The 21,053-nt window shown below is 42.1% G+C and overlaps 1 protein-coding gene and 1 long non-coding RNA gene across 2 annotated transcripts in view; one reads left to right on the top strand and one right to left on the bottom strand.

Annotated features, from left to right (window-relative positions):
• Window positions 1-21,053, top strand: part of LOC117218996 (neurobeachin) — a 317,626-nt gene that overhangs the window by 213,291 nt on the left and 83,282 nt on the right. The window lies entirely within an intron of this gene.
• Window positions 18,211-20,627, bottom strand: LOC143259362 (uncharacterized). Its single transcript, XR_013033164.1, has 2 exons — window positions 20,166-20,627; window positions 18,211-20,079 (listed from the first exon to the last, which is right to left on the bottom strand). It is a non-coding gene; the product is annotated as an uncharacterized LOC143259362 (long non-coding RNA).

The following is a 21,053-nucleotide window of genomic DNA, read 5'->3' as shown; positions in this document are numbered from 1 at the left end:
CTGGGAAATGAGTTTGGGAAGAAGAGATACGATCAACTATTATAAAAACGAGCCGCAAGGCTCTCGAACAATCGTATCTCCTCTTCCCAAATTGTTCATTTTTTCGTGTACGATCCGAGCGTCGATTAGGGAGAATTTACTGTACAGTACTATTTTCAGTATGTTCCATCGCAGACTTCGCAAGAATAATCTTCCGCGATCGTCCGAGTTTGATGCTCAGCTACCTCGACGAATAAGAATAGAACTCCACTTATCCGAACTCCGTTCATCGGAACGAAATTTTGGCTAATGTCCGATGTAGCGAACTTCTGCCGAACTCCTATCGTCTGAACTACTTTTCGAGCGTTACTCAAATTATTTGTACACCGATTGTTATCATTCGTGAAACGAATTCGGCGTTCGTTTAAATCCATTTATCCGAACGCGAAACTCCGGTTGTTTGAACGAAAAGTTCCAAGCGGTGGGCATAATCAGCTGGCTCCTATCGCATGAATCTCTTCGCGGTTATGCGAAGTGATTGTCTCCCGCAAAATTTCGGAAACGTTGTTAAAAATAATAATAATATATAATTTAATATAAATAATAATAATAATAATTTAATATATATAAAAATAATAATAATAATAATTTGTTAACTAATAGAAATATATATATATCGAAAAAAACGGCTAACTAAAAATAACGAAATATTAATATTATATAATAATAATAATAATAATATTTCGTTATTTTTAGTTAGCCGTTTTTTTCGATATATATATATTTCTATTAGTTAACAAATTATTATTATTATTATTTTTATATATATTAAACAATTAATAAATAGCATGCCACTATATTCGGGAAACTGTCCTCTATCTTTTGAGACTAATTAGAGCTTTCTAGCGTTTGTACTTTTCATGCAATACCTCATTTTTGTCGAAAATTTTGGGTTTTTACAAAAGTTCGTTTACTTAAAAAGCTGAGGGTGTGATGGAGCAATTCGGTTTTCGGATTCTTGTTCAGGGAGTGAAGCTCTACAAGAATTTCATAGTGGCTGTAGGAACCCAGAAAGAAAGTTTGATTTTGTCGGACAGTGTAATTTTCGGGAACTTTCGATAGAGCGTGTCGCGATTTCCGGGGCGAAACAATTATGCGGGGGTGCGTTCAACTCCGTCGCGGAGTGTCTATAACCGGCAAATTAAATTAAAGATGCGTAACGCGCTGCGCGTGGCCTCCGTGTGCTACTACTTCTCTTCCCGTTAATGTTCCACGATTTCAGGAAATGTTTTCAAATACCAGGGGAGGGACGTTTACATTTTCATACTCGTGTTACTTGTTTACGCAACGCATAAATTATCACGTTCATCTCGCGGTATTCAAATAACCGTTACGTTAACGTTTCGCGAATTAAATTTCACCAACGTTGCGATGTAATTAAGGGGAAGAATGTATCTCCATCGTTTTGCATACGTGTTTTAAAAGATATGCGCGATAGAACCTCGTTTGTCCGCGCCTCGTTTAATGAATTAACGGTTTACCGCAAATTTACGTACTCGCAATTGAAGCTTCGTGGTCCGAACATGTTCGAGCATGTTCTCAATTATTTATTATAAAAGTTTTATTCATAATTGTAATAATAATTTATATATTATATTATAATAATTATTATTATAATTATATTATATAATTATTATATTATATTATATAATTATTATATTATATTATATATTATAATAATAATTATTATAATTATATTGTGTAATTATTGTATTATATATTGTAATAATACAATAATTATAATTATTTATTCATAAAAATAATAGAAATAATATCTAATTATAAGTGATTATAAATTTATAATTTGATTCTAATCAGATATAATTATTTAATTATACATATAATTTAATTATGATTATATATAGCTATTTAATTATGTATTTCATTTAATTCTAGTTATATATAACTATTCAATTATGTATTTCACTTAATTCGAATTATACATAATTATTTAATTACATATTTAATTCAATTCTAATCATATATAATTATTTAATTACATATTTGATTTAATTCTAAGATTTAATTTAATTAAAGACCAACGCGTATTCTTATACCTATAAGTACGTAATTGAACCGCGAAACGGAACAATTAAAAAGAAATTTTGCTTCTCAACAACATGAAACAATAATTTTCGAGAACGACGAACGAAATAAATGACTCCACAGCGATAACATTACAAATGATGAAAATCGAATGATGCCAAAAGTATCGAAATGGTTCGTCGGAATTATTTGCAAGCTTGCCCGTGGAAAATTGATCGGAGTTCTCGATGTATTTCGGTCCCGTTGCAGCCGATAACGCGCAAAACGATATTCCGCTTTAATGCGTGAACTTGGAAATGAAATTTGAAGTATGAACGAATCGCGGCGCTCGCGCATAACCGACGAGCATCACGGAAGTTTCGAATTTCCGCGTGTACTTTCGCTAAATATTTGATCGGAATGGTCGGTCGGTTTAAGTTGCAGCAACTTGGGCGAAACATTCCATTAGAAATACTGTTTTAACCGATTCGAATACCCGGCCTGTGCCCGTCTGCCCGCCTGTTTCGCGGTGCATTCTCGCGCGGGCACTAAACGCGTTCAAATATTTTGCCGTCGCGATTGAAAACTTTTCGCAGCGGGGAAACGCTTTGAGGCTCGCGAGCGCGTACGAGCTTTTGTAAATAGATTCTTTACAGCGCCATGGGATAGTCGTTAGCTCTAGTAGAATTGCGAGTTCCCCGGGCTCAATATCAAATGTGCAATTGCACAACTTGGAAATGAGTTCTGTCCAATGCGCGCGCCGTCATACACGAGTTTATAACCGCGTTCACCTCGTCGCGACTTCCTTTGAAATGAAATCCGCTCTCCTCGGGAATTGTCTTCATTTAGTTCATAAAAACCGGCGCTCGCCAGCGCGCCCCTGTCATCTTTGCGTAGAAAAATCTCGACCATTATTCAACGAAAGAAATCCACGTTTCACTCTAACGCCGCGCATTCCCGTCCAATAATACGTACATTCCTTTCGAATAATCGACGCGGGAGACTTTCTTCAACGATTTCCACGACGAATATACACGGTGTCCCGAAAATGCCTCGTAATCTGGAAATGGAGGGTTTCTGAGGTCATTCGAAGCAACTTTTTCCTTTGCGAAAATTTTCTCCGAGGCTTCGTTTACGAGTTATTAACGAAAATACAACGCCCAATGAGAGACGTGCTCGGCTGGCGCGCGGCGGTTCAGTCAACGAGCGCGCGTAGCCCAGACTCGCTCATTGGCTCGGCCGTCTCGCGCGCCAGCCGAGCTCGCCTCTCATTGGTCACCGTTTTTCCTCAATAACTCGTAAACGAGGCCGCGGATTGCATTTTCGCTAAGGAAAAAGTTGCTTCAAATCGCCTCGGGAATCCACTCATTTCCGAATTGCGAGACATTTTTGGGACACGCTGTGGATATTCGATGTTTTTACGGGTCGTATCGGGAAGCGCGAAAATCCGCTTTAAAACGCGGTCGTTGTCGGTGTATATTAATAGCGGATATATCGATTAGAGTGGAATTTGCTGGAAGCAATTAGCAGTCGGTTCGAAAACACATCCGTTCGCTCTAGCGTGCACCGAAATACACGGCGTTTAGTGCTAATCCGTTCCGAGCCCACTGTTTAGAACAAACTCATCGACGAACGCGACGATTTAATCACCCAGGCCCGTGCAAAATGCAACGATTTCCGAAATTCATCCGGTCGATGGACAAATTTTGCGGACAAATCGGTTCGGCGCGATTTCAAATAGCGCAAAGTATCGGTCGCGTATTATTTTTCATCGGTTGAAACGATTAAACGAAAGAACCGAACGTGCCGTTTCATTTCTGTTCCGTGCGATTGACGCGGACAATTTTTTGTTATCTCGCATCGAAATCCACGGTTCTGTCTACTCGCCGACGAAATCCATACAGTTGCACGCATCGTTCGCTGTAAAACAAAAAACAAAAAACGGATGCATTAAAAAAACTCCGACGCGTCGAACAATGTGAAACAAATTATGAAGTTCGCGGATCGAACGAAGCGCGGAACAGTTGGCTAAAAAACAATTCGCCGCGCTATGCCGCCGACACCATTATCCCGCCGTACTTATCGAACATGGAAGGCTTTGATTAGAGACAGCACAATGGCCAGGACGTAATACGGTGTTTCGATAATAGCGCAACCTGCGTCAAATCACCTGGCCTATGTTCGAATGAATGTTGCAAACCTCAATGCAGATTAGAGATGCCTGCATTGTTTCGTGATAACCTATTGTTCGATGCGCGATCCCTGGCCTGTTCCGTGTTTATCGGTGTGGTGGCGATTAATTGGGCTGATCCAGGCAAATAGCTTCTCGCTGATTATGATTTATTGCTTTTCACGTAGGACGTTTGTTAGCACCCGGACGACCATAATGCGCGCCCTAAAGCTTTCGCGCCGCGATTCCCTTTCGTAAATTAGAAGATTAATCAATAGTTCGTCGATCGTTCGTTCGATGCCCGGCAGGCAATTATTACGCGATTCCCTTAATCATCGATTAACCATTAACTAAAGTATTTCATTAATTGCATTAATTGACAAATTGCACTGTAACGAAAACATTGCACTGTAAATCGAGGCAATAAAAAATATAGAGTTCTTCATTAGTTTTTTTCTTAAATGCATTTGGGCACGTGCTTCTCCCTACATTAGATTAGCATAATCACCCGAATGGAAATTTTAACCAAGCTCATCGGTGGACCCATCGCCATATTAACGGACTACCGGTAGCTAAAGTGCTCAACTTTCAAGACACTCCGGTTCTCCGTAGTTCGAAGCATCTCGAACAATATCTGGAGACTGAACACGCCAAAATTCCCGAAACTATACACGACTATACATGACGGAAACTGTAAAATGATAATCGTATCCAACGACGACATCCAAGCCACGTTACATCGTCCCGATCTTCGGTTCTGTTGCGCAACTCGAGCACTCGCGATCTTAACGTTAACTCTTCGCCTTATAATAACATCCCGGAGACTATATGTACCTTTTGATTACATATTTGATTGCAAATTTAACATTGATTTTAACGTGATACAAATTACTTTAATTTCTTCTTAGTCTTAGCTATAGTCGACCAGTATTCGCATAATTGTTTATTATTTATTCGAACGGAGATTGTGAAATTATTCGAATAATAATATATTATATTTATTATATGTATTATATATATATATTATATATTATTATACGAATACATTGTGTGTGAGGATCAGTTCAATTTCAACTATTTACAATCTACCCAAAAGTAACAAACTTTCTGCTGCAATTTTTTAAAAAAAGGAATATGTATAAATTATGAAAAGAAAGAAATCATTTTATATTCTATAATTATTATTCGAATCGATTAATTCCTCTACGAATGAAATCTTATTCGGACGAATTCTCATCGGAATAAAATCTTATTCGCATAAATAGTTATGTTTATAAATTTTTATTGAATCAGATATTTATTCGACAGCATCGAATACAATTTTATTCGTCACTCTTTATCTACAGGATGTCCCAATCTGAAAATGTCTCGCAATCTGAAAGTGACGGATTCCTCGGGTCATTCGAAGCAACTTTTTCCTTCACAAAAATTTTCTCCGAGGCACCGTTAACGAGTTATTAACGAAAAACAGTGACCAATGAGAGGCGAGCTCAGCTGGCGTGAGACGGCCGAGCCAACGGCGCCAGCGGTCGAGCGGTCGAATCTCAGTTCAGCTGGCTGACTGGACCGCCTCCCGTCAGTCGTACTCGATTCTTATTGGTCACCGTTTTTCGTTAATAACTCGTAAACGAAGCCTCGGAGAACATTTTTGTAAAGGAAGAAGCTGCTCCAAATGATCCGAGGAACCCGCCATTTCCGGATTGCGAGACATTTTTGGGACACCCTGTATAATCGATCATCCGAATAAAATTGTGCCGAATTCTGCTCTAATCTACCTTGATGACCAAGAAACGCAGTGCACTCGATGCGAATCGAAAGTGCAATTTTCACGACAATCGAATCGCACGGAGTTCAAATAGCACTTTCCGGTGCACGACGATGCTTCGGAGGTTTCAAGACTACTTCGTCCTTTCAAGATCTTGTCATTTCGAATAGATTAATCTAACCTCGAAGTCTCCGTCCACAAAACAGCTCGCGAGACTGTGAAGACAGTCGAGATTATCTTCGAGCTGCATTTCCCAAAATGTTCTCAAGGCGTTGCGTTCAGCAGCGATTGCCAGGTGACGGCGACAGTGCCGTTTCGAAGCCTCGGGATCAAGTGAGGCGAGGGAAAGGGTGAAAAGTTGCTGTGCGATTCCTCCTCGGTCGGGAAGCCCCGGACGGCAACGTTTCACAGGATTGCCGCCGCCGAAGCGTAATCGTCGAGCGCCGCGGGTATTCCCGGTATTTTCATAGAAATGGAAATTCTGTTCGTCCGGAGGGTCGGCGGCGTCGATGACCAACTTCTGATAGCTATACGGGGTCGAAGAGGGGCGGCGGTTCGCCGACGATATGCATACCCGTACGAAACATCCTGGCGGCGGCGCGAGTCGGCGGCGAGATAGAATTTCCTCGCGGCGCGGCGCCGGCTCCTCTGGGATAAGGTTTCGTCCTGAGGACGTGTAATTGGGGCGCGGGCGGCAGCCGGGGCGATGCTGGATACACGGCAGAGCGGAATGTGAACTGTAGATACGAGGCAACAGAAAAAAACCGATGCTCTGGGGGCAAAGGAAAATGAAGGGGGGAGCAATAAGGAGAGCGGGAGGGCCCGGCTGAGAGAAAAGAGGGCTCTCCCTCTTTTTCTCTTTTTCTCTGTGCGTGTCTCAAGAGAGAGGGAGAGAGAGAGAGAGAGAGAGAGAGAGGAGGAGAGAACGAGGAAAAAAGCGTCCGATGAGAAAGATGGAAACGGCAGGATGGCGCAGGCGAGAGAGGAAACTCGGGAAGACGGAGAACGAGGCGTTTGGTCTGCTTGTCGATACCAGATGCACCGTATCTGCGAGGTATCGACCCGGTTTAAATATTCTCAACGGCCGCGCGCGGAGTACTCTTCAATAATTCATTTGGAAAACGTCGCCGTATCGGTCATTCGTAATGAGACCGGCCGATACCGCGGTCGCTTAAGATCCCGACAACCTGTACAGCAGATTCTCCGCAATTTTCCTTCAGCTTGTAATCAAAAATCGACAATTCGGGAAGAGGAGATACGATTATTCGAGAATTGCGGCTTGGTTTTTATGGTTGTTGACAATCGGCGACTAGAAAATCGAACCGCAAGGTTCGTAGCTGCCTTTCCCATATTGTCCATTTTTGTGCGCAATCTGAGCGCGAATTAGGGAGAAAATAGTGTACGTGGTAGGTGCTAGGTATGTGACCGTCGAATCGTGACACGTGGCCTCCGAATTGCCTTCGAATCGTGACATGTGGCCTCCGAATTGCCTTCGAATCGTGACATGTGGCCTCTGAATTGCCTACGAATCGTGGCAAAATATTAGAAATAAAAAAGTTAAGTTATCGTTTTTCGAATCCTGGCGTGTGGCCTCCGAATTGCCTTCGAATCGTGACATGTGGCCTCCGAATTGCCTTCGAATCGTGGCAAAATATTAGAAATAAAAAAGTTAAGTTATCGTTTTTCGAATCCTGGCGTGTGGCCTCCGAATTGCCTTCGAATCGTGGCATATGTGGCCTGCGAATTGCCTTCGAATCGTGTTATATGGCCTTCGAATTGTGTCACGTGGTCTCCGAATTGCCATCGAATCGTGTTACGTGGTCTTCAAATTACCTTCGAATCGTATTACGTGGTCTCCGAATTGCCTTCGTATCGTATCACGTGGTCTCCGATTTGCCTTCGAATCGTGTCACGTGGTCTCTAAATTGCTGTCTTTTTTCGCCGTTCGCCCCGAGTTTCCATAAAAACGAGCCGCGAGGCCCGATGAATCGCGACTCGGTATTCTCGGATCTGCCGGTTTCGATTCCGACCTCCGAACATTTCTGAGAGAAATCACCGTAGTTGGCTCTAGGTTGGCACATCCACTCGAGCCGGTCTCCTTAAAGTCGCGCTTCCCGTGCCGCCTTCTCGGCGGCCGTTATCGAGGAGGAACTTGAGGTCCGGTTGAAGGTCTTCCACCGGATCCCAGCAGCTTCTTGAGAGCTGCTACGGTGTCGCTTAAACGGTCGCTTATCATGGAACTTCCGGTTCTCCTGGCGAGTTTGTCCCCCGGAATCCCTGCGTTCCGGGTTCCTGCTTCGGCCGAGATTCCGGTTGCTCCGGGTGCTAAGACGTCGTTTGGAAACGGGCCTCCCCGATTCAGAGCTCGATTGTTGATCATCTGCGATTGTTGATCATGTAGCTTTTGCTGCCATCCATAAATCCTAAGCTCGGCGATCGAAGAGTTTCGGATACTCATCGAGTTAGTTGTTGCAATCTCTTTGAAAACTGTCTGAAAAAGTTACTGTAATTATGTATGTTTGATCTTCTTCTTCGTATTTTGTTGAAGTACATTTTCATAAGACACGTAATTCAATGAAGAATATCCAAGTATACAGGGTGATTCATTTAAGTTGAATATCTAAGGTATTTCTGTTACTATGAAAGATACAGAAAAAAGACGTTTTAAAGTAGTATTTGCAGTAATGTCTCCCTAACTGACGCTCAGATTGTCCACAAAAATGGACAATTTGGGAAGAGAAGATACGATATTATTCGAGCCCTGTGATATATATCACAACAACTATAAGGACGTGCTGCAGGGCTATATATATAAAAAGAACCGCAAGGCTCGAATAATCGTATCTTCTCTTCCCAAATTTTCCTTTTTTGTGCACAATCTGAGCGTCAATTAGAGAGACATTACTGTAAATGGTTTCGAAGCGTGGATCTGATGATAAGAAAGAATCGTTCTACCACAACCATTGTAATGATTTCGTTAATGTGGCTTTTCGGTAATTTCTTTACTTTTCATGTTGCGACGTTGTTGTTTGAACCAAGACGAGTTCAACGACCTGCATTACGATGACCCTAAGACGAGTTTGACGATTTAAAAATCGGTTGAAATTTGAAGAATACAGAAACAGTATGACGCGACTTATTCGATTACAACTGCCGAGCACCAAACGTCAATCTCATCTCGTTACATTGTAAATCATCGAACTCGTATAAAAAACGCGGGACGACCGGGGACTGCAAACTAGCTACTATAAAAACGGCTGACTCTACCGAGCCAGCAGCAAGACACTGAAATAGTACTACCGCGGGGAACTGGTTCTCTCAATCTGTCGATCCATCCAATAAAACCCGTCATCGGTTGATACGACCGCATAAAAGCCTCCGGCCCGCTGATCCGCTCGCGACGGCAACAAGGAAAATTAGATCACTTTGTTTTCAAGGAAGTTTTTAACAGCGCCCTTCGGCCGAGTCGGGGCGGTTCGCGTCGGTCGGACCAGTTCGCAGTTCTCGCGACATGTTCCCTTATCTCGAGCCTGGCCTTTTTATTGCGGCATTAAACCGGCGCCGGATCGGCCCTAACTTTTCCGGGCGAACCATGTTTTACGAACGACGCGGATCGAAGATATATCGGTTATACCGGCGGACGAGTCGGCCGGATCGAAATGGCTCCTATCAATGCGAGTTCTCGCGTGTTCGCTCCCACGAAAGTTCGCGCAGTCGGATACGCGGCGACGGATTGGTCAATTGAGCGCGTTTTGTCTTTTATGTGCAAAATATGAATAACGTGTGTCGGTAGATATAATCTTGTAAACGTAGATTCAGACGCTACTTTTCATGACAGCCTTCGACTACAGTGATGTCTCCCTTACTGACGCACAGATTGTCCATTAAAATGGATAATTTGGGAAGAGGAGATACGATTATTTGAGCTTTTAGGATCGTTTTTATGGTAATTGATTCTCAACAATTATAAAAACGGGCTACAAGGCTCGAACAATCGTATCTCCTCTTCCCAAATTGTCCATCTTTCTGCGCAATCTGAGCGTCATTTAGGGAGACATTACCGTATTTGCAGATTCTTCTCGCATCTTTGCTGTTCTCCGTTTCGTTTACCAATTTTTAGCATAAAATCCGCGGTCTAAATATAACCATGTATTACTTTTGCAGCCTACGCTCTTTCGTCGAGGCCAGTTTAGTCAACGCCGAAAATTCAAAGGAAATATCTGATATTTTGCCGTATCGTTCGAAACATAGGAATAAAAATACATAATTTGGAACATATCTCATCGTAATAAACATTACAAAATACAAGATTACAATAAATCATTTGCATTCGCATCAACTTGACCCGAAGTTAGTATCTAAAAGCAAGTTATCGAGTTTATTTCAGACAGAATTCAGTCATCGAAATTACTAACAGGCTTTCAGTAAACAAAGTTTCCCTCTTCGCCTTTCCTTCGCACTGCAACACTTCGGATCTTCGAAATTCCGAAATTCTCTGCCGTTATTCTATCAGAAGATCCACGATTTAGTTAGAAAACTGACCAAGTGATTCGGACTCGCTCGACCATGGATTCGCAACAGCTCGTGTTCGCGAGCCCTTCGATCTCTCGATCTCTTGATGTCGAGCCGGTGGACAAGTGGGGCGAAAACAATCGCTCGTTCCACCGTTCCTCCGTCGCCGGCCTACGAGGGAATTCTCGAGAGCAGTCGATCCGAGAAGGAGGAAAGCCACTCGACTCGAAAACGATAGCTGCCTACTGGCGAACAATTTCTGGACGAGCAGTTGCCCGGACACGCTGTCTTAATTACTTTTAATCCTATTTTGCGAGCTGATCGAATTCAATCAGGGCCCGCTTTGTTCGTTTCCCGTGCCGACGCCGTCGCAGAGTGATGCGATCTTAGGGGCGTTCGCGACAATAATCGTAGCTTTTGTACTAATTAATTTTCGATTTAATTACGTTAATCAGTTTTTCAAGGGAATATAAAGATGAATAGATTCGTACATAAATGATGTAGTGGTAAAGTGGTCAGCGGTAATTGTTAATGGCCAGTGGTCAGTGGTCAATGATCAAGTGGTCAGAGCTCAATGGTTAAGTTGTCAGTGGTCAGTGCTCAGTGATCAAGCGGTCAGTGATCAGTGCTCAATGGTCAGGAGGTTAGTGATCAGTGGCCGGTGGTCAGTGGTCACTGGTCAGTGGTCAGTGGTAAAGTTGTCACTGGTCGATGATCAGTGATCGGTGATCAGTAATCAGTAGTCAAATTGTCACTGGTAAAGTGGCTAATGGTCAGTGATCAATGGTCAGTGATCAAGTGATCAGTGGTCAGTGATCAATGGTCAGTGATCAGTATTTGACGCCTACACCGGCAAAAATACCAAAATATATACCGATATAATACCATCATTGCTCAGAAAAATATGAGTTCCAGAGAATAAATCAGAATCAGTATTAAAATTGAAGCATAATTGGATGTGGACAGACGACGATCTATCTAGTGGACGAGAGGCGGCGTCGTTTCGCCGACTACTGCGATCAGGGAAGTTCCGCCAAGTTTTGCGTCTCTTTCGGAACATGAGGAGTCAATGGATCCGAAGAAGTTTTATCCGAGCTAGACAGGCATTACCGCGGTGTTACAAAAGCTGCGACACTATTCCTTTCGGAATTCTTTGAGGAACATTTGTCACTGGAAGGTCGCTGACATCTTGCGTTAGCGCCGAGAACCGATGAGAATGTTTGCTATTTGCATATTCCATATTCCATATTCTTCTTATATCTTCGCTGCTCTGTGTTTCGTGCATCCACGTTTGCTATAAAAGCATAAAGTTCGCAGTCTAATAATAACTTGTCGCTAGACTGCGGATTTAGTGCGTTTATGGCAAAATTGATAGTCGCAACTTAAAGCGACAGAAGAATTAAAAGAATTTAAGAACGTCGATGTATTACCTTCAATCTACCAAAGCGATTAAAGAATTAACGAACTTGCTGTTTAGTTTCTATTTCGTGCAATTGACGGAGACAATCTTTATTTTGCATACAAATCCGTAGTCCAGTTATCCACAAATCCGCGATTAATTATCGATAATCCGCGATCTAACGGTGAGTTCAAGACTACGACACAGGCGTTCCATAAATATTTGACATGTATCGAACAAACAGGTTCCATTTCTCTTCGTACAGACTGCTAAATACTGTGTCTCATTCATTGCATAGCCTTTTTCCATCGATGTCGCGAATTGTTTCGATCGTTGGCATACCTTCCGTCATTTTCCGAAAAATTAGTTTCAAATTCGTTTCTCCGAATTTCAAGCGTGATCACGGAGTAGCCGGTTCCAGTTTCTAGCGGCACTAGCCGCCGGATTAAAGATCGCCGAAAAGCAATTAGCCAGGGAGGCCGAATTCGATCCCCGAATCGTCAACTACTTTCTCAGCGGGATCGTGACCAGAATCGACGTCGGCCGGCGGCAGCACGAGGGCCGCGATTACACGGCGGCAACAACTCGCAGCTAATTGTTAGGGAGCAGGAAAAGAAGAATCGGGCGACGCTCGATCGCAGCCTCTCTCAGCCGGCTAGATCTTTTGTCGTGCACTCCCGGTGGAAATCAAGCAGACGTTCCTTGCTCACTTTCTCTCCGTACCGTCTTCTCTCCCTCGCGCTCTCTCTCTTTCTTTCTTTCTCTCTCTCTCTCTCGGTCTCTCCCCCCTCTCTCTCCCGTTTTTTCTTCCTTTCTGCTCCTCCCCGTATTCTCCGGCACCGATGATTAGGATAAATTGAAGCTCCAGAGAACGAAGAATCGCGGATGCTCCGCCACCTTTATGCTCGCTCAATTTCACCGTTCCAATATTCTCCGTAACTCTCGCAAGCCTTCTCGTCCCACTTTTTCCAATTATCCTGGCCTGCGCCCGACGTTGCCTGTTGTATTTCGTGCGCGAATTACGATCGTTGAATGCGACGTCCTCTCGAACGACGACATCGATCCGCGGAGGCGGCGGCGGCGGCGGCAGGGGGATCCCATTGTCTCATAATCCTACTAACGACTCGCCGTCTCTCTTTTCCTTTCTTCGTTTTCTTTTCTTTTCTTTTCTTTTCCTTTCTTTTTTGCTTTCCGTATCTGGTCTCTTTCTGTTTCGCTCGCGAACGTGGCTTTCCTTCTTTCTTGCGCGTCTTGTTCCCTGCCGAACCGCGATCGTCCTTTTGCTCTCTCTCTCTCTCTCTCTCTCTCTCTCTCTCTCTCTCTCCCCCGTTCTCAGCGTGATCGCTTCCTTCCCCTCCATCGTGGACTCTGTTGTTCCACCGGAAACGAATACCGATCGGCGATTCATAATTGGTACCGTGCAAATTGCACCTCACGTTCGAACGTTTTCTGTCGCTTTGTCCGGTCCTCTCTCTTTCTCTCTCTCTCTCTCTCTCTCTCTGTCTCTCTCTCTTTCTCTCTCTCGTTCTGTGTCTCTTTCATCACCTCTCAGTCTGTCTTTCTACAGGAGAAGGAGATAACATTCGAAGATAACATTCGACAGCTTTTTTATTTCTTATTTATTTATTTATGAGTTTTTGAAGAGTGGATCAATTCGTCAGCCGCTGTATGGAAGATAGATGAAAGTGCATATTGTACACGTTATTTTTGTGCAAGTACAACATTTTTAACTGTGACGAAGCTGAGAAGAGAAGTGCTTCCCACAGAAATGTTTCAAGCATCCTCATAAATGGTGAACAAAAGGTAACATATTAACTCGAATATTTCGAAGCCTGTTATACCAACAACAAAGTATTTTTCAGTAACCAACTGAGCGAACAGATACTGGGAAACCCAAGTTATTTAAATAATACATTAAAAAACAGTGCGCTGAAAAAGATTCCGTTTCCCAGACCTGCCATTGCTCGTTCTCTTTTCTCTCATTGGCCTATTTTCTCTCTTTCTTTCTCTCTCTCTCTCTCTCTCTCTCTCTCTCTCTTTCTCTCTTGCTCTCTCTCTCTTTTTTCGCAGTTGCTGAATATTACAAGCGTAATTGCGGTGCCCGGATAATTCGACGGACCGTGTTCCTTCCTCTTTTTTCGGATCCGGAACCACCGACTCGATACACGCGAGGATTTTCCCTGAATTTTTCCGGCTGCCAGTTCCTCTCTCTCTCTCTCTCTCTCGCTCTCGCTCTCGCTCTCCCAGGAGAGCCGTGCAGTTGCAATCGTTAATTATGTTCCATTCGTAGCTTCGAAATCTGCTGGCCGCCGTTACACAAAGGCGGACGAACGAAATTTTTTAAAAATGGAATCGCGTTTAACGCGGCATTACCGCGGTCTGGAGGTGGACACATCCGCTCGCAAAATGAATTCAGCGAAATTCGCGAGCAGAGAAGCGGGGACTTTAATTAAAGTCTCACCGGCGAGAGTTCGGTCTCACCGGGCGGCGGCGGCGGCAATGGGGACTGTGGGGGGGGGGGGGGGGATTCGATGGATAATTTAATATTCGTCGGTTTGTCAGAGACGGCTGGCATTCGCGCGGTATCTTCCGGCTCTTTTTTGTAATATTAATTCCTCTGTGCGCGGATCGAACAGATATTTATTGGGCGGACCACCCACGCCGGGCGCGGACCGGGGCCGTAGTTTATCGGGCAATTTCGTTTTAATCCGCGCCCCGTGCTTCCACGGCAAAAACAGTGCCATTCTTTGACTTTGCCTTCGGCCCGAATTCTTTATTGCTTCGGAGGACGCTGGAATCCGACGATGATTGCGTTTCGAGCTTGAAACATTGTATTTATATTTTTAATTCTGAATTTCAACTCTGATCTCTGGATCGAAGTTTCTATACCTTTTTAAATAACTGTAATAATAATATGTTTCATTCATTGGTTCTAGGGGAACAAAGAACCAATAAATAATACATATTATATATATATACATGATATGTTTCATTCATTGGTTCTAGGGGAACAAAGAACCAATAAATAATACATATTATATATATATACATGATATGTCAAGGTTATGTCAAGATCATGTCAAGGTTATGTCAAGATCATGTCAAGGTTATGTCAAAGTCATGTCAAGGTTATGTCAAAGTCATGTCAAGGTTATGTCAAAGTCATGTCAAGGTTATGTCAAAGTCATGCAAGGTTATGTCAAGATCAAGGCGAATTACTTAAATTAAAATATCATTTACGTAGTTTGTTAATATTCACTGTACACCTTGCTTAAAAATTCATACGTTGACCTTGACATAACCTAATATATATAATGTACATTACGTTTATATACAAATATATATATAATATACATTACAATTATATATAAATATATATTATATACATTACATTTATATATAAATATATATTATATACATTACATTTATATATAAATATACATATATTATATATAATATATAATATAAATATACATTTATATATAATTCAACATCAACGCTACGCACAATGGCAACGTTGTTTCGAAAAAAGACTGAATATTTACAAAACATGTGAACATTAATTATAACCCAATTTATAGAATTTGCCATGCCATACCATTCTCATGTTTAAATATGCAAAGATTAAGTTTGAATTATTGTAACAAATCGTGTATTGCGGACCAAATGATTCGTACATGGTAAACATAGTTCGAATTAAAATTTAGAGAAATTTCAAGCGACCGTGTAATTTAGATTTAAATAATCTAGCGCAACATGTGTAAACTGGCCACAAAGCCGCGAATTATTTGGACATTTGTCGGCAATCCAGTTGAACAATAATAACCAACTTTCCTACTCGTGGTACACGCGGTTTGTACGTTTAGATTGTGATGTTAATTTTAATATGAATTTCTCAGTACTTTCGACGAGAGTTTAATTTAAATTTATATTTCGATTTAAACAATCCAGAGTAGAGTATATTGTGGTCTGAATGCGACGTGCACGTTTTAATTATAACAAATATATTATATTATATATTAGATATTATATAGATATATTATATATTATATTAGATATTATATAGATTTATTATATATTATATTAGATATTATATAGATTTATTATATATTATATTAGATATTATATAGATTTATTATATATTATATTAGGTGTTATATAGATATATTATATATTATATTAGATATTATATAGATTTATTATATATTATATTAGATATTATATAGATATATTATATATTATATTAGATATTATGTAGATTTATTAGATATTATATGGATTTATTATATATTATATTAGATATTATATAGATATATTATATAGTATATTATTTACAGCAGAATTATATGAACGCAGTAACGATTAACGAGTAGAACAAATTAAGGCGTTTTATCTGCCAAGTCTTCGATTCGTTATAATAATAAACATCCACTAAAATTAATTAAAAACCAACCAATTACCGACGATCTTTGCTGTTATCTCTCCGGAATCGAATGGTTTTGCGAGCACAGGCTCTCGCAGCAATTAGATTGCGGTCCTCGCGAGAACCTGGATGATCCCTTACAACGGTTGTCCCACTCCATCGGCGATGGCGTCGAGGATTCAGAGAATGCTAATTATCTGGATGCTGGGGAGCAAGAACGTTGTCGGAGCCGAGGTAAACAAACGAGATCGCAGAAGGTGATGGAGCGAGGTCCGCCGAGAGTGTAGCACGCGGACGAACAACGCGCCACGCTGGTTTCCGATGGTAGCTACGAAGCTTCAACATTTCACAATCGTTTCGAGGAAATCCTTGCAAAACGTTTCAAAGAATCATTCAGTTTATAAGAGCTCTATCTAAAAATCGCCGCTTCACTATCGCTCTTCAATCTCGAGAAAATGTTTAACTTCAAACATTTTGTTCCGCTCTCTGCGCGTGGGAGCTTTCATTACGAGTCGTCTAATTGCACTCGGTGCACAAAGTATTTGTGCAGTTCGTATACCTTAATAAAATGGAATAACTTTTTTATTCCTTTTAAAAAATTTTTGGCCGAGCGATCTTAATTTTTGCGGATTTTTATGGATTTTTATGGATTTTTATGGATTTTTCTGGACTTTCTGTGGATTTTTTGTGCATTAGTTCGCGCGACAAGGGTGAAAAAATTGTTTTCAAAGATCGCAATTGCTTGGCTGTCGCCGATTGTCAATAACTATAAAACGAGCCGCGTTCTGGTAAACCTTTTGGATTTGCTCAATATGCATCGGGCACTTCTGATGTCTAATAAACATTAATAGTTCTTAATTCTTCAATTGATATTAATGGTTTTTAATTCTTCGATACGTATGTATTAATAATTTTTAATTCTTCAATAAGTATTAATGGTTTTTAAGCAAACGTTCAGCAAACTTCAATTTTCTTCATTCAATGATTTTTTATAGAAAAAGTCGTTTTCTCCGTCAAATTCTTGAAACATGTAATTTATCTCTGGCGTGGCGAACGTTCTTTTGGCAGATTTTATGGCATTTTATGATTTTATGGCAGTCACGACGAAACATGTTCGAATTTTTGTGCTTACAGTAAATTCTCTCCAATTGTCCCTCACTTTGTAAACAAAAATGGACAATTTGGGAAGAGGTGATACGATTATTTGCGCCTCGCGGTTCGTTTTTATAGTCGCCAATCGTCAAGAACTATAAAAATGTGCTCGCTTAATCGTATTTTCTCTTCGAAAAATTGCCGAAAGAAAATCGAAGGGAATTTACTGCATTTGAAATAATATTTCAACTAACGTCATTTCAAATACGCCCAGATCTGTTCCGAGATGATTCATCGCCGCTAGCTTTCCCGATGAATTGTTCCTTGCCAAACGAACAATGTTGCATGCAAAAGCTTCATCGAGGTCCAATCTATTAGGTCTACCGGAAAGTTCTTGAATTGAAATATAACACAATTTTCATACATCTAATAATATTTATCGTAGAATACACTTTCCATCGTTACTTATGACTTCTTGCCAGCGTGATGGCAACTTGTGAATGCCATTTTTAAAAAATGATTTATTTTTAGAGGCGAAGAACTCGACTAGTGCTTGCTTGACATCAGCTTCAGTTTTGAATTTTTTTTCCTGTAAAAAGTTTTGCAATGAGAGAAACAAGTGATAATCGGAGGGTGCTAGGTCTGGGCAGTATGGTGGATGCGACAGAATTTCCCAGCCTGGCTCTGCGATTTTCCGACGAGTCGTCAAAGCAGCATGTGGTCCGGCATTATCATCGGTAGCCATGTTTTCACGATCGCGTCTCGCTTAATAATGACACGAGACATCTTTGTTTCAGTTTATTTAGGAGAGTACATGTGCGTAAATGCAATGATAAAGAGAGATAGTCGTATATGTCTCAAATCAACATGTGCATATGGATCGAAACTCGAAGTGACACTATCGGACAGAATTTTCCGGTAGACCTAATATTTTTCGAAGCAGTTCGCTGTTCGTCACGGTCGATTTTCCCGGACGGAAGTCTCGAGACTACGCGATCGATGCCGAGGATCGGATTGTTCTATCCGCAAGGGCGTGCTCGGCGGTTGTTTTCCGTTTTCCTCGTCTCCGTTCTGGAAGACGCTCGCTCGCGAATGCATTATCTATGGCGCGGAGCGGCGCGGGCGGACGAAGAGGCAACAGCCGCGGACCGCAACGACCGTTCAGAAGTTAATAATGCAGCCCACCCACCGCTGCGCCGGTCGCGAATCCGCCCATAAGAGAGAAATGTTTCGCGGGAGCACGGAATCTGCCTGCGCGAGCCTGGGCCGCGAACAGTCTTTAACCATTCAGCGGGCCCCGGTGAATTCCATTAAAGCGGAATATCGAGTGGGTCTCGGTCTCCGGCGCGCGAGCCGATCGATCGCCGTCGCGGATGAACGATAAACGAAGACGTTTCCGATAAATGGGCGACGTCGCCGCCGGCGGGGTGCGTCGAGTGTGAGCAGTCTGCAAAACTAATTTGATTCGCGGCGGCTAGTTTTCTTCCTGCAACGGTGATCGTATTCCGAGATCGGTGGTTGAACTTCGCGAGTTTCGGCGTAAACCGAATGGAAATACGTTCGTTCGGTGCCGACGCGACGGATCTGACGATCGGCTGCGGCACAGTAATTCGGTCTTCTTTAGCCTGTATGAGAATATTTATTGTGCCAAGTGTTGGATGAATTTTTACGCGTTTTTACGGAATTGTATTTTCGATGGTAGATCATAATCTTGTGAGAGATATCTGGCTGACCACTGTCACACTTTTCTCACAATTGTGTCTAAAACGAAGTAGATGTCTATGTAGCAATTAGTCTTGCTATTAGTGCAGGCAATTTTGTATTTCGCAAAATATTTATTTCGTTTCTTAATAATTCCAAGTCGATTTCAAGTCGATAATAATGCAATTGTGTTTTTAAATTTTTTAAGCGTTCTCACGGTTTTGTGATTGATCTAATCACTTCTTTCACAAATGCATAAAATCCACAGTCTATACTGTGGATTATAATATATTATAACATACTAATAATATATTAATATACAGGGTCTCCCAAAAATGTCTCGCAATCCGGAAATGGCGGGTTCCTCGGATCATTTGAAGCAACTTCTTCCTTTACAAAAATGTTCTCCGAGGCACCGTTAACGAGTTATTAACGAACAAACAGTGACCAATAAGAATCGAGTACGGCTGACGCGCGGCGGCCCAGTCAACCAGCGCACGAAGCCCAGTTCCACTCATTGACTCGGTCGCCACGCGCCTGCTGAGCTCGCCTCTCATTGGTCACTGTTTTTCGTTAATAACTCGTTAACGGTGCCTCGGAGAAAATTTTTGTAAAGATAAAAGTGGCTCCAAATGACCCGAGGAATCCGCCACTTTCGGATTGTGAGACATTTTTGAGGCAGCCTGTCTAATATATAATATATTAATAATATTAATATAATAATATATTATAATATAAGAATATATTATGCAATACTGGCCTGATTGCATTTGTCTGATTAGGAGTAATCGCTATTATCTAATCATACTTCGACGCTATTCTACTTTCCCTCTAACAATCGCGATTTTCTCTCCACTTTCGGAACGAGCATCTTCATCGTTTAATTCTCGAGAAAACCGCAGCCGAAGGTAATCCTTCGCCCAAACAAGATCGCGGCGATGATAGCGCTGCATCTAAAAAAAAAATCGTACAATGTGCAACCAAACGATGACTTTCAGCCACGTTTCTCTTCGAAATGAAACAATGAAAAATCACCTACCGCGAATGTTGTTGAAGAATCATGTCCGAGTACCCGATGAAACATCATCATCCTAGACTTCCATTTGGTAGATTCGCCTGTAGTACACGCTCGTTGCCAAACCCGCTCGATCACTGCCGGTGGTATCATAGTAAAGCCGTGCCGGCGAGGTACGTAGACAGGCCCGCACACACCTTATATCCGATCCAATTTCCCCCAGGGACAATCATATTGATGCGAATCAAGGTGACCCCGCGTCTACGCCCCTATACGTCTTCCTTGTGCGTCGGTCTCGAACAAACCGCCGGCATTGTTCCCAGCGATCCGATGCATTTCTCCGCGCGATTTCCGCTCGAGGAACGCGCATCGACGTTCCACGGAGCCGGCGCCGCTAGCTTCTGGCCGCGCACCGCCGACGAGATAATTATCCTGATGATGCGCGCGGGACTCTTCGGTTCGAGGAATATCCTCGTTGCGACGGCACTTTCTCTCTCTCTCTCTCTCTCTCTCTCTCTCCCTCTCTCTAGATATATATATAGACTAGAATATAGAAAGAGAAATTAGAGATTCCTGAGGTCATTCGAAGCAACTTTATCCTTTGCAAAAATGTTCTCCGAGGCTTCGTTCACGAGTTATTAACGAAAAACACTGACCAATGAGAGATCGCGTACGGCTAACGCCCCGCCCTCGCGACCACTGCCGCCGCGATACGACCGGCGCGACGCGGTATTGACCGCAAGGGCGGAGCGCCGACCGCACTCGCTCTCCAATTGGCCACTGTTTTTCGCTAATAACTTGTAAACGAAGCCACGGATTGCATTTTCGCAAAGGAAGAAGTTACTTCAAATCGCCTCACGAACCTCTCATTTCCCGGAAACATAATTTTGGAACACTTTGCATATATATATC

Source organism: Megalopta genalis, chromosome 4 (assembly GCF_051020955.1).
Source record: "Megalopta genalis isolate 19385.01 chromosome 4, iyMegGena1_principal, whole genome shotgun sequence".
Classification (NCBI taxonomy): domain Eukaryota; kingdom Metazoa; phylum Arthropoda; class Insecta; order Hymenoptera; family Halictidae; genus Megalopta; species Megalopta genalis.
Note: the sequence above shows the minus strand (reverse complement) of the source record. Positions and strands in the feature narration are given on the sequence as shown.